The sequence below is a fragment of the Artibeus jamaicensis genome, unplaced genomic scaffold, assembly GCF_021234435.1.
Source record: "Artibeus jamaicensis isolate MK-2021 breed Jamaican fruit bat unplaced genomic scaffold, CSHL_Jam_final scaffold_1964, whole genome shotgun sequence".
In the NCBI taxonomy this organism is placed as follows: Eukaryota; Metazoa; Chordata; class Mammalia; order Chiroptera; family Phyllostomidae; genus Artibeus; species Artibeus jamaicensis.
The window spans coordinates 40901693-40916635 of record NW_026522030.1 but is presented as its reverse complement, the minus strand read 5'-3'; positions in this window follow the sequence as shown (position 1 = coordinate 40916635).

Genomic DNA, 14943 nt, shown 5'->3' with positions numbered 1-14943 from the left:
AAGAGCTTCTGTGTATATGATGCTTGGCCTGACATTTACTAGCATGAGAGGCAATGTAACCTATTGGTCAAGAGAACAGCTTTTGGAAACATCTCAGTCTCGAAGTCTAGCTCTGCTGCTTCCTGGTTGTGGGGGTTTAACTCCTCTGGGCCCCAATTGTCTCATCTGTCTAATTGAGATAGTCATAGTAAGCACCGTGGTTCACAGGGAAATGCATGAGTACGTATAAGTACTTTGTCAGTACTCACTCTGTGTGGACTATTGTTCTTACTGACGACAGCCCCATGTTAACTAAATTTGGGGGATGCCTGCCCAGTTTGACAGCTAAGACCTTCTTACAAATAAGGGTTATGGAGGGAAAGAAAGAATAACCACCTTCTTCCACTTCATATAGTTTCAAAGAAGGAAGGCTAGATTCGAACGAAGACCCACCAGCTTCTGAATTCTGCCCACTTTTCTTTCTCAACCACACTGCCTCTTCCTTCTTTGTGCTCAGCGAATACTTATTGCCCCAAACTCACCAGAAGAGCAAACACAGCTTAATTCTATTTTTCCCACCCTCTGGCTAAAACAAGCAATTTCAGTGCAGAAAATTGTATTGCCGTTCCCCACCCTGATGTTGATATTTGATGTCTCAATCGCTTCATAGCCGGTAGGTTTAGATTTGACTCAGGCTCCATTCCTTTCCTTCCTTAAAATGATTTTTCTACCTTAAAGTTGCTTTTATTCCACAAACCTTCCAAATAATAGTAATAACAAAAAACAACTACCCCCACATATTAAATACCCTGTGTGCTTAGCCACTTTACATACATTGCCTCATTGAACCATCACGGTGACACCTTATGATCCCCACTGTTACAGTGTCAGAGTCGGGAGAGAAGAATGAGGCACTTTGTCCAAGATCACACAGCTAATCAGTTTAATAGCTGGAATTTGATCCCAGCTCTGGATGATTCTCTATACTCTCTTTCCAGCTCATGATGGGCTTATTAGAATATTTTGTAAGCAGAAGATTAAGAATCATAACCATTACAGTCATCAGCAAGAAAGCCCTCAAACTTTATTTTATGCTATGACATTATTTCACACAGTAAAACTTTCTCTTCAAGCAAAGTATGTATGAAGATGGTTGACGGGCTCCTCTGGTTACAGTGGAGGGACCCAGATTCAAAATGACCTACTATCACCCATAAAACCTTTCTCTCTCCCCTTCTTGTGGGAAACTGAGGCATGCCCTGGGAAAACTTATGCCACTTGGGTGGGCAAGGTTGATAATGGAGGAGCTATATGTGGGAGCAGGGTGTGCATGGGGAATCTCTACCTCTGTCTTAATTTTGCTCTAAACCTAACACCGCTTTACAAATTATCCTAAAAAGTAAAAAAAAAAAAAAAACTGTTTATTTTCAGATGTGGAAATAAAGGGGAACACAGCATGGCTTTACTTTTAAATTATCTGGAGAATTGCATCAATTCTCCTACAAACTGCGGTAAATAAATTACATAAATGTGTATGTTTGTGTGTGTATATCACTATAAAATATATAACATTGAATACAATGTTTTGATGCTTTAGTAATCATGCAATCAGATTTGATTTTTTAAAAATAACATGCTGTAGGCTACAGGTACATTAACATTTCTCATGCTTTTTAAATTTAATATCCCATCTATTTTTCAACCAACATCTGCACTCTTTGGAATGTGTACTTGTTTCAGTTCAGGATGCATGAGTCCAGTGATTAACCTAGTCATGTGGTGGTACGTCCAAGGTCTCCACACTCAGGTAACTGTGGTGGACATTGGTACGCTCGCCATCTTTCCCCAGAACTCCACTTCTGTCACCTCCTGGGTTCCCTGTGATGGTAGAGGCCACATGGCTCACTCTAGCTAAGGAGTTTTAAACAGAAGCATTCACTCCCAGGCCAGAACATTTGGTTCCTAAAATGAGACCTTCTGGGGCTTGCTTTCCCTCCACCAGGAGAATTCCAGACTGTGGCTACACTGTCAGTTTGGGTCCTGGAGTCAGATGTATAACATAAGAGAGAAATAAACTTGTGTTGTGTTAAGCCAATGAGGTCTTTCCCCCCCATGGTATAACCTAGTTTGTCTTGATAGAGAATATACTATTTGAAGTCTGTCCAGAAAGTATCCATCCACATAATATGAAAAGTAGAGGCATTTACTGAAGAAGATACAAGATACAAGAGACTTTGTATATAGGACAATGACACCCCAGGCCCCTTCAAAGTAGGCACCTTGGGACCTGACACAGTTCTCCCAATTGTCATCAGCTGCCCTGTTGTATTTTTCTGAGTCTCATTGAAATGAGATTTGAAATGTCTTCCTTTTCAAAGGTGATTTTAGTTTTGGGAAAAGCCAGAAGTACAAGGTGTCTAATCTGGGCTGTAGGGCAACCGAGTCACCTGGGTGATTTGATGTTTCACCAAAAAACTCTGCATGAGATTTGAGGAATGAGTGGGAATGTTATCATGATGCAGCTGCCAATCACCAGGTGCCCATAGCTATAGCCTTCTGAATCATCTGAATAGTTTCCATGGAGGAATGTTCAAGCTTAACACAAAACCTGATGCACATTCAATGCTCTGCTCACTCAGTCATTTTAAATGTGATGGCCACACGGTACGCACAGCTATTCAAATACATCTACTGCCCCCACTGACTAGTACAGTGAAGTCATCATTGCTCACACATGCACATTCCAGTCACTCTCCTTGCCTGCCAGGTTACATCAGTGTAGCACGAACAGTTCTCATTATATTAGCAATGGTTGGACTTTTTCTGGACAGATCTGTTTCTTAAAGAAAGCAATAAATTAATTAGGTTGCTTTCCAGTCTGACATGATTATGCTAAGTTTCTCTCCATATATTTTGATCTCTGTAATCAAGAGATCATATAATATTACACTAATGGTATCGTAAGCTTTTCCTCATGGGTACAAATAATCATATTTCTATTACATTTGAATCTATCTAATAAATATTTAAATGGTGCCCACATCTCATATCAGTTCACTTGTTTTAAACTGCGTGCACATTTTCCATCAGAATAGGTACAGAAGAACACAGCCCATCCCCCCACCAATTTGCACCAAAGACTCATTCTCAGCTTCCCCTCTGTATTTCTCTAACCACCCCCGCCCCCCACATTTCAGAAATTTGAGCTAGACTTGAGGTAAATTGCCTTTGCAGAACTCACCAGGCATTAGTCCAAATCTATTGTTTGTGTCTTAAGTATCCTCAAGGCTAAGCTTTTGAAATTCAAAGCCTTTTTCTATTTTTGCAATAACATCAATTTTCCATGGCAATGAATACCTCAAGGTCTGGACTCAAAACAGGGAAGGGTCTGGAGGTTGTGGAGTAACAGGAAATAATGGGGAAAATGAAATTGCTGTTAATATTTCCAATTATTATTCCACCATGAGTATTCTACGGCTTCATTGTAACTTGCCATTTCGAGAGCTCTGCCTCATCTTCAAAGCTCTTCATTCCCTCAACTATTCCTCAGGGGATCCTAAAATGTGCTTTCACTGTTTTCCCCTTCCCCTGCTAACTGCTAAGGCTCTGGAAGCCCCAGGGGCCACTACAAAAGCTGCCCATGCTACTTGCCACGGCTGCCCAAACGCACAGCGTCAGGCTACCAAGTCGGTGAAGCCCTCTGTGCTCTCAAAGTTTTCCAAGGATTTTAGAAAAGCAGCTCCCTGAGCTTGTACTCACTGTTTAACATCCTTGGCTATGAGCCCAGGGGGTTATGCAGGGGCTGATCTGAGCGACAGATGTAGCCCTTTGCCCCTCGAGGTCATTCCATTTGTTGTGCCCTGAGCGTGTGACTTCCATGCAGTGCACAGGTAGGTCTTGTTCAGCAGGCTCCTGGGTCCTGCAGAAAAAGAAGCCTCTGGCGAGTGAGCCCCACCGGTCCTGGGATGTACTCAGACTGGTTTGAAGCCTAAGACAGAGGTAGCTGAGGGTCTAGGCTGACAGTGACCGGAGGGTGTGGGGGCGGGGATAATGGGGGAAAAGGGTGAAGGGTTTACAGGAACAATGATAAAGGACACATGGATGATAACGAGGTGGGGGAGGGCGGTAGAAACAGGGGAAGGAGGTGGGGAGGGCTAGGGTGGCAGGGAGGAGTGGGGGTGGAAAGCGGAAAACAGTATTTGAACACCAATTTAAAACTGTTTAAAATTTTATGTCTAAACAGGTAGCTGAGATTCTCAAGCTGAAACCCACACATTCCTCTATCCCTCAAAAACACTGATACCAAAGACTGATCAATACGCATACAAATACTGGTGTTTGGCATTCCTTGTGCTTACAGAAGGAGGAGGCTGAGGCCAGGGCTAAGGAATGTTCTCTTTGTCCAAAGAAACCAGTGTAGCTACTTTCACCTCTGCTCTGCACTCAGAGACTAAGGGGGACACACCTGTGACCACAGTTGGTGCCTCAGAAAGAGACCGGATACCCTTTTCCCTGTACAGGGAGTGAAGTGGCCTTTTGTACTATGACGCTCTCCTTCTCTTCTCACATAAATCCCTTGGCAAGTAAAATTTTAAAATCTCTCTTCAAAAACCACTGAGCCTAAGACATTAAGACATTAAGACAATAAAATTCTTCTCTGTGGTAGGCTGAATATTGGCTCCCAAATATGGTCATGCCTCAATCACCAGAACCTATAAAAATGGCAAAAGGGACTTGGCAGAGGAAATAAATTAAGAATCTTGAGATGGGGAAGTGATCCTGGGTTGTCCAGTGGGCCTGATGTAACCACAAGGGTCTTTATAAAAGGATGCAGGAAGACTCAGTCCATAAAAGGATGCAGGAAGACTCAGTCGGAGGACGAGACGAAATGAGGATAGAAGTAGAGCCCGGAGCGATGCGACCACGAGCCAAGGAATGCCAACAGCTTTCAGAAGCCGAAAGAGACAAGGAGGGGGTTCCACTTGAAGTCTCCAGGAGAAATCGACCTTGCTGACACCTTGATTTTAGCTCTATAAGACTCATTGCGGACTTCTGCCTTCCAGAGCTGTAAGACTTCCAAAACACTAAGTTTGTGGGAATCTGTTACAGTGGCAACAGGTAACTAATGTATCCGCCTTGCCCAAGGTACCGCTGAGTTCAGAACCTATCATATCCCAGGAGAATTAGTGGAATTAGTGGAATAGCATTGTTAGCTTGTACCTGGAATTTTACTATATAGCTCTGGAGCTGTAGAAGCAATTGAGAAAACCTAGATACGTTTTCTTATTAAGGAGATGCTTGGGATCAGCTTGCCCATTTGTTCGTGGACTGGCAAGCTTCCAAGCTTCTCACCACATGGTGGATACACAGTAAACCTGGAACTGATAAACCACATTGAACCCTGGTTGCCATTTGCTAGCTGAGTGATTCAGGACAAGAAACTTAACCTTTGTAAAACGGGGGAGCTCACTAAATCCCTATAAAAATATTGTGTGAATTCAACAAAATAATGTAATGATTGGTTATCCCATAAAGACCTTTACCTTATAAGATATTACGGATAAAAATAGGGCATAGAATACATAAAAGATTCCAGTCACTTGCATTTACTAGTTGTTTCTGGATTTCAGATAAAGGGGAGTTTACTGAAATCTGCCTCAAGCCTTCTTTTATGGAGCTTGGATGTCAGCATAAGCTTTGGGCTCCATCTGAAAGGCCCCTCCCAGCTCTGCCATTCTCTAATTCTACCTGTCAGCCTGCATAATGCTGTGATAGCACCATTATTCTCTCACAGCAGATAGATAGGGACCAAAAGCCCAGGGAAAAAAGATAGAGTTGATCAAAAGTAAAGGGTGGCGTGGGCCAGTGTACACACCCCTGAGTAAGAGCGTTTTATTGATGCATTCTTTATTCATTAATTCATTATACATATAATTATTGGTGAATATAATATATGCCAGGGGCTGTATATTATAGGGGCTAGGCACTGGGTAGGATGGAATAAGAGTGACTTGGGAATAGGGAGAGTTACAAAAATGAATAAGACAAAGTTCATGACCTCAGTGGCTATCCAATCAAGTGGCAGAAAAATATGCCACCCTCAATGGCCCAAATGTTCCTAGCCCTCACTCTCCAAGAGTCTCCAATGAGGTCGTATTACATTTGCACCAATATCTCCTTGACTTCCAAGGATGCACCTACTTACACAGAAACACAGCTTCTTGCTAAGCCCCCCAACATTCCTAGGGGTCTCCAGAGATTAGCTCACAGTGCTGCTCACCAATGTTCTGGGCCTGCTGACTGCTGCCACTCCGTACAGGGACTGCACTAGGCCCATGTTGTGCCTGCTCCCACCACAGCTACCAGGCAGGGCCCCCCTGTGTAGTTCATCGATGTGGTTAAGTTTGGAGCCAACTCTCATTCCAGGGCTTGTGGAAGCCTAACCCTTTCCCCAGGTTCCTGTGAGTTTGCATGGCAAGCTGCTTGTTTACCACTCGTCCACTTCCAAAACTACTCCTCCACGTTCTTCTTTTTTTTAAATTTTTACTTATTGATTTTTAGAGAGAGGAAGGTAGGGAGAAAAATAGAAAGAAAGAATCATTAATTTATTTTTGCAGTTATCGATGCATTCATTGGTTGATTTTTGCAGGTACCCTGACCGGGAATAAACCCGTAACCTTGGCATGTTAGGACGGTGCTCTGACCAACTGAGCTACCTGGCCAGGGCCTCCTCCACATTCTTGCTTCAGAACTCAGCTACTTCTACTATTTCCAAAGAGATCCATGCACATCAAGCACTTTGGATTCTTCCTTCATTCCTCCCTTTTGTAGAGTTAACTGGCAATTTGTGTGGCAGGGAAAGGATGGAGCAGGGAGAACACATGGCAGGCAGATGTCCTCCCTACCACCCATGGCTCCAGTCCCCTCTCTCCCTTTTTCTCTTCCTTTCCTCTTCTAAGCCGACCTTCTCCTTGTGACTTCTCAGGGTGATCCCACTCACCCCTAGATTTGTTGGAGACTTAACTTTTCCTACAGGTGCTTAGCCAATATTTTCTTGATAAGAATTTTCAGAATCAGGGGAAGGGGATGAGTTCTCACATGGAGAATTTTTTAAATATAAAGCAGAATAAATCCAGTCCACAAATTCTTTTCCATTTCATTCCCCAAAGAACCTGCATATATTCTTTCTGGTTCCGGAGCCATTTTTGTAATATAGGTGTGAGGATATCGGCAGTGTGTTGTCAAGCTGCTGCTCTTGGTGTCGGTAGGGTGCGTGAGACAGCGTGGGCCCAAGTACCCACACCCTATAATGACAAACCGGCAACAGCAGGACTCACCTGTGTACCCAGAGAGCAGGGGCCTCTTTTGTTTCGTAGGATTCTGAGCGTTTCAGAGTATCAGGCAAGCACCAGATGTCACTAAAGGAGGCTTTTTTGCAGCATTCCGCCTTACAGTAATGAGGCTCAGAGTGGTGCCATGAGCTCAGGGGGAAAAACACACACAAGCAGAGGCGGTTGTACCCTGCAGCTAGTGCAGCGCAAGCTTCAGGGCCTGTCACTCACAGAGGTTCCTTCCAAGGCCCTGTCCTGAAATTTGTGTTTTTAATTTTACATTCATTTCCTTCCAGAAGAGCCCCCAAATTATTCCCTGAGTATCACATTTCACAAAACCAGCCACTGCAGTGCACAGCCTGAACACAGACATGTGCAGACATGCACACATGTGTTCTCACTGTACCAGCCCGTGCAAAACTAGGAAACGTAAAAGCTTTGTGACTGACATCCCCCCACACCGCCCCCCGTCAGAGCCAGTGGTTTTGGCTCTGAGGAGTTCCTGTGCTCTCACTAAATAGACACCACTCACCTGCCTGGTACCTCCAACTGCCTTTCCACACGCCGTTCTCTAACCCAGGGGTCTGCACACCGCAGCCTGTGGGCGAAGTCTAGCCCACCTCCTGTTTTTGTTAAGTCCTCCTGGAATACAGCAACACTCATTTCATTCACATGTTGCTGATTAAGGCCGCTTTCACTAGGCAGAATTAAGTAGTTGCAACAGAGACCAAACCCCCATAAAGCCTAAAATACTTACTCTTCTGGACATTTACAAAAAAGTGTGCCAACCTCTGACTTTATAAGTGGTAGCTTCATAACCAGTATTGCTAACTTGTTCTATCAGCCAATGATCTGTTTAAAAAATACACCCACTCATGCCCTCTCCTCCTGCTTCCCATGAAACAAAACGAAATCCAACTCCTTACCAGGCCCTACAAGCCTTTACATGATCAGCACCACCTGAACCCCTGACTGATCCTCCTGCCTACCCTTCCACTCACCATGCCACTCTCACTTTCTGTTCTTCAGACTCACTCATTGGGTCCTGGCCTCTCAGTCTGAGCGCTTTGCACTTTATTCTTCCTGGGAGCCCTTTCCTCAAATGTCACAAGGCAGGTTCTTATAATTCAGACCTCACTCAGATATGGTCTCTTGAGGAACACCTTTCATGATCACTTACCAAATATTGTCCCCTACCTTCAGTCACTTTCTGTTACATGCCCTGGCTTTTTTTTTGTACGTCTTGTAATTATCTTGTATATTTACTTGTTTACCATTGATTTCCCTAATTAGAATGTAAGCTGACCAGGACCAGGGCCTTGTCTGCCTTGCTCAGTGTGGCAAAGTGCCGAGAACAAAACCTGGCACGTAATATGTGCTCGAGAAATATTTGCCGAACAAATGAATGAACAGAATGGTTATGCCTTATTAAGGAGATTCTGAAATTTGCAAAGGAGCAACCTTCCACAGGGACTTCAGGAGCAACAGTTCCAGAGGGACTTCAGGCCTGCACACACGGCTCCGTGTGTACCCTGCAGGGAGGCCAGCCAGAGGACCAACCAGATGCTCCTCAGGGTGCCTCGGGATGTAGACTTCAGGTTTAATCCACAACCAGGAAACCACCCAAAGCTGAGACGGATTTAATGCAAGCCCCACCTTTTGTACCCTCACTGAGAAAGAACACTCACGTTAGAGTTTAGGCAGGACCAGCAAGCCTGTTCATTGATCACCATGACATATTGCAATGAACGGCCTCTGACAATGAGGCGATAACCAGAGCCAAGGACTTCACCTGAAAACCTCTTTCTCCAAAAGAAACATACCCAATTTCAAGCATTGTCCTGACATTAACTGGTGATTTTTAAAAAATCTCTTTCTGCTTTCATCTCTACCCACACTAGGCTCCCTCCAGTCTTTCTGGACAAGCTCAGCGCTTTCTCTATGTGCTCCCTGCTGCTTCCCTACTCTGCTTCCCACATGGGGAACGCCCTCCTATGCCCTTCACCTGCCCAGGGCCTGCCCATCTTCAAAGCCATGTTGAAGCCCTACCTCCCCCACCCAGAGATCCCCAAAGTTAGCACTAAATTCTTCTTCCCTGACATCCTATTGCACTTTACTAGTTACCTATCACAGCATAACAGACCATCGAAAACCGGTCAGCTTATATAGGGGTGTCAAACTCATTTTCACAGGGGACCACATCGGCCTCTCAGTGGCCTTCAAAGGGCTGAATGTAATTTTAGGACTGTATAAATGTAACTGCTCCTTAACAGTTAACCAAGAGCTCCGAACTGCCGCCAGGTAGAAACAAGGCAGGGGCCAGATTCGGCCTGAGGGCCTCGCGTTTGCGACCTGTGCTCTAGTGAATAAGTCTGGTTCAATACTGCACGCTCAGTGTTCAGCACATTGATGGGGATGGCAAGAGGCTAGTCTTAGTGGGGGCTTTCATCTTGACACCTACACATGGCCTCTAGCGTGTGCAGGTAGGTAGTCAGGCTTCTTCTGTAGCAATTCAGAACTCTCAAAGAGTGTTCCAGGAGACAAGAAGTGGAAACTTCTTGGGCCGCAGTTTTCTCCCTGAAAATAAAAATGTTGCATTGATGAGATGGTCTCCAATCCAAGAGTCTCACATTTGAATTCTGATTCAGCATGTATACTCAGCAATTACCAATTTTTTCGGACCATAAGAAGCACCCAGGTTTTAGAGGAGGAAAGTAGGGGAAAAATTGAAGCAAAAATGTGGTAAAATATTTAATAACATAAATAACATAGGCTGATGCCCCTCCACCCCACAGTGAGCCAGGTAAGCTACATTGAGACTATAAGATGCACCCCTTTCTCCTCCCAAATTTGGAGAAAAATGTACATCTTATAGTTTGAAAATACAGTAATTCTTCTTCAATCAGAAAGCAGACAATTTCTAGGAACGTCAGACAAAATACAACAGAATATTTTAAGAGCTGCTCATCTAAAGGGCTAAGTGCTATGAACGAAAGCAATAGAACAGGACTGCAAATGTGTATGTACTTCATTTTGCTGAAAAAAAACAAAAACAAAAATAAAAAGCTTCTTTCTATTCTTTAACTTATTTAATCTTCATCATTACCAACTTCTCTTCCAACCCTGTTGAATAGTGAGAATATGTGGTGGGGAAACAGAATTTAGCTTAATAAATAATGCATCCATATGAAAATTACTCTTTTGGACAAATATTTACTTAATTTAAATTTAAACTTTTTAAGATTTTTTATTGTTCTATTATAGCTGTCCAAATTTTCCCCCTTTGCCCTTTTCCACCCAACCCACCCCCAAACCTCCACTCCCCCAGTCAATCCTCACACTGTTGTCCATGTTCATGGGTCATTCATACATGTTCTTTGACTAATCCCTTCTCCTTCTTTCCACCATTTATCCCCCTCATCTTCCCCTCTGGTCACTGTCAGTCTTTTCAATGTTTCCATGCCTGTGGTTCTTTTTTCATTAGTTTATTTTATTCACTAGATTCCTCTTGTAGGTGACATTATAGGGTATTTATCACTCACTGACTGGCTTATTTCACTTGGCACAGTAGTCTCCAGTTCCATTCATGCTGTCTCAAAAGGTAGGAGTTACTTCTTTCTTTCCGCTGTGCAGTATTCCATTGTGTAAATGTACCTCAGCTTTTTGATCCACTCATCTACTGATGGGTACTTCAGCTATTTCCAGTACTTGGCTATTGTAAATAGCACTGCTATAAACATAGGGGTGCATAAGTTCTTTTGAATTGGTGTTTTGGAATTCTTAGGGTATATTCCCAGTAGCAGAATCACTGGGTCAAAAGGCAGTTCCATTTTTAATTTTTTGAAGCCATTTCATATTGTTTTCCATAGTGGCTGTACCAGTCTGCATTCCCACCCACAGTGCACTAGGGTTCCCTTTTCTCCACATCCTTGCCAGCACTTGCTATTTGTAGAATTATTAATGATGGCCATTCTGACTGGTCTGAGGTGACATCTCATTGTGCTTTTAATTTGCTTCTCTCTGATGGCTAGTGATATTGAGCACCTTTTCATATGTCCATGGGCCATCGATATGTCCTCCTTGGAGAAGTGTCTATTCAGGTCCTTTGCCTTTTATTCATTGGATGTTTGTCTTACAGATGTTGGATCATATGAGTTCTTTATATATTTTGAAGATCAAACCCTTGTCCAGTGTATCATCGGCAAATATGTTCTCCCATATGGTTAGTTCCATTTTTATTCTGAAGATAGTTTGTTTTTTTAAATTGTTGTTCAAGTGTAGTTTTCTGCCTTTTCCCCCAACCCCAGCCCAATACTCCAACCCTCCCCACCTCCCTCCCCTATTTCCACCCCCATCTTGTTATTGTCCATGTATTCTTTATACTTGTTCCTGCAAACCCTTCACCCTTTTCCCCCGAAATTCCCTCCCCTCTCCTCTCTGGGCACTGTCAGCCTGTTCTCAATTTCAGTGTCTTTGGTTATATTTTGCTTGTTTGTTTGTTTTGTTGATTACATTTCTGTTAAAGGTGAGATCATATGATATTTGTCTTTCACTGCCTGGCTTATTTCGCTTAGCATAATGCTTTCCAGTTCCATCTATGCTGTCATAAAGGGTAGAAGGTCCTTCTTTCTTTCTGCTGCATAGAATTCCATTGTGTAATAGTACCATAGTTTTTGGATCCATTCATTTACTGATGGGCACCTAGGTTGCTTTCAGCACTTGACTATTGTAAATTGTGCTGCTATGAACATTGGGGTGCATAGGTTCTTTTGGATTGGTATTGCAGGGTTCTTAGCATATAATCCTAGCAGCGAAATTTCTGGGTCAAAAGGCAGTTCCATTTTTAGTTTTTTGAGAAAAATTTCACACTGTTTTCCATAGTGGTTGCACCAGTTTGCAATCCCACCAACAGTGAACTAGGGTTCCCTTTTCTACACAACCTCTTCAACACTTGTTGTTCATTGCTTTGTTTACAATGGCCATTCTGACCAGTGTAAAGTGGTATCTCATTGTGGTTTCAATTTGCATCTCTCTAATAGCTAGCGATATTGACCATCTTTTCATAGGTCTCTGGTACCTCTGTATGTCCTCCTTGGAGAAGTGTCTGTTCAAGTCCTTTGCCCATTTTTTAATTGGGTTGCTTGTCTTCCTAGAATAGAGTCATGTGAGTTCTTTATATATTTTGGATATTAAACCTTTGTCTGAGGTATCATTGGCAAACATGTTTTCCCATATGGTTGGTCCTCTTTTTATATTAATACTGTTTTTTAACCATGTAGAAGCTTTTTAATTTGATGTAGTCCCATTGGTTTATTTTTTCCCTTTATTTCCCTTGTCCCAGGAGTTACACTGGTAAAAATATTGCTATGTGGGATATCTGAAATTTAACTTCCTGTGTTTTTCTCTGGGACTTTCATGGTGTCTGACTTATATTTTAAGTCTTTTATCTATTCTGAGTTTATTTTTGTATATGGTGTAAGTTGCTGATCTAGTTTCTTTTTTTTGCATGTACTAGTCCAGTTCTCCCAACACCATTTATTGAAGAGGCTATTTTTACTCCATCGAATGCTCATGGCCGCTTTGTCAAATATTAATTGACCATAAAGACATGGATTTCTTGGCTCTCTATTCTGTTCCATTGATCTAATGTGTCTGTTCTTATGCCAGTACCAAACTGGCATATTAGAGTGGCCTCGTAATATATAGTTTGATATCAGGTACTGTGATCCCTCCTACTTTGTTCATCTTTCTCAAGATTGCTGAGGCTATTCAAAGTCCTTTTTTGCTTCCATATAAGTTTTTGAATTATTTGTGCTAGATCTGTGAAATATGCCAGCGGTATTTTAATAGGAATTGCTTTGAATCTATAGATTGCTTTGGGCAGTATGGACATTTTAATGATGTTCATTCTTCCACATGAACATGGTACACACTTCTATTTATTTGTATCTTCCTTAATTTCTTTTTTCAGTGCTTTATAATTTTCTGAGTATAGGTCTTTTACCTCCAGTTTATTCCTAAATACTTTATTTTTCTTGTTGCTATAGTAAATGGGATTTTTTCCTAGTTTCTATTTCTGATATTTCATTGTTGGTATATAAAAATTTCTTCAATTTCTGAATATTGACTTTGTATTTCACTATTTTTACGAAATTCACTTGTTAAGCTGAATAGCATTTTGGTGGAGACTATAGGGTTTTCTATGTATACTATCATGTCATCTGCAAATAATGACATTTTTGCTTTCTCCTTTCCAATTTGGAGGCCTTTTCTTTCTTTTTTTCTTTTTTTTTGGGGGGGGGTCTGATTGTTATTGCTAGAACTTCCAATACTATGTTGAATAGAAGTGGTGAAAGCAAACACCCTTGCTTTATTCCTTATTTTAAGAGGAAAACTTTCATTTTTTTCCTGTTGAGAATAATGTTGGCTCTAGGTTTCTTGTATGGCTTTTACTATGTGGAGGTATGCTCCCTCTATTCCCACTTCGCTGATTGTTTTGATCATAAATGGGTGCTGGGTTTTATCAAATGCTTTTTCTGCATCTATTGAGATGATCACATGATTTTTGTCTTTTGTTTATGTGGTGTACTATGTTTATTGATTTGAAAATATTGTACCATCCTTGAATTCCTGGGATGAATCCCACTTAATCATGGTGTATGATCTTTTTAATGTATTGCTGGATCCAGTTTGCCAATATTTTGTTGAGGATTTTAGTATCTATGTTCATCAGAGATATTGGCCTGTAGTTTTCTCTCTCTGTTGTGTCTTTATCTGGTATTGACATTAGGATGATACTATGTGGGAGCGACTTCCTCAGGAGTCCCCCTGAGTGCCACGGACACAAGGGTGAATATGGCCGAGTCATGATGTGATCTGTTTGGGGTGGAGTAGTGGGCTGTGGCCAGTTTCTCAGGGGAGACAAAGGCCAGTAGCGGCCAGTATCTCTGAGGAGAAAAAGGCCCCAAGTGCCCTCCTCCATAGCCTTTTATTGGATTGTAATACACAGAAATACAGGACCACAAGGATCAAACAGTAGATAACATTTCAAAGATATCTGAGGGCTTCAGAGTCTGATTCAGTGTCTGCCAGGAAGAGAGTTGCAGGAACTTTGGGAGACATACTCATTTCCTCTCGACCCTTATCATATGAATGAAAGCACTCTTAGCAGAGCAGTTTTTACAGATTTATCAGAAAGTCTTTGTGATGCCAGATTTCTCTCCAGAACACGCTCTAGCAAGACAAGGAACCGTACCTCTCCCCAACAGGTATTCAGGCTTAAGGGGATTAGAGCCAGGAAGCGCTTCTCCCAGAGAACATGGGGACTTGGGCTATCTCAAAGCCAGGGGGTGAGAGTCCATTGCTCTTTGTTGCAGCCTCCCGAGTCCTTCCATGAAGGCCTCGCAAGTGATCAAGTCTGGCTTAGGTTGCCCCCCACTGTGAGGGATCTTACCCATCACTGACTTCTGGCCAAGCTTTGGGGGCAGGGAGAGGAAACTGAGGCAGTGTTTGCTACCAGAGACAAGCTTTGTCTCCTGCAGCTCGCATCCCAAAGGTTGACCCTCGCCCTTAGCCACAAGGGGCAGAATTACAATTCCTAAAATTAGACAGAGTGGTCTACAACAATACTGGC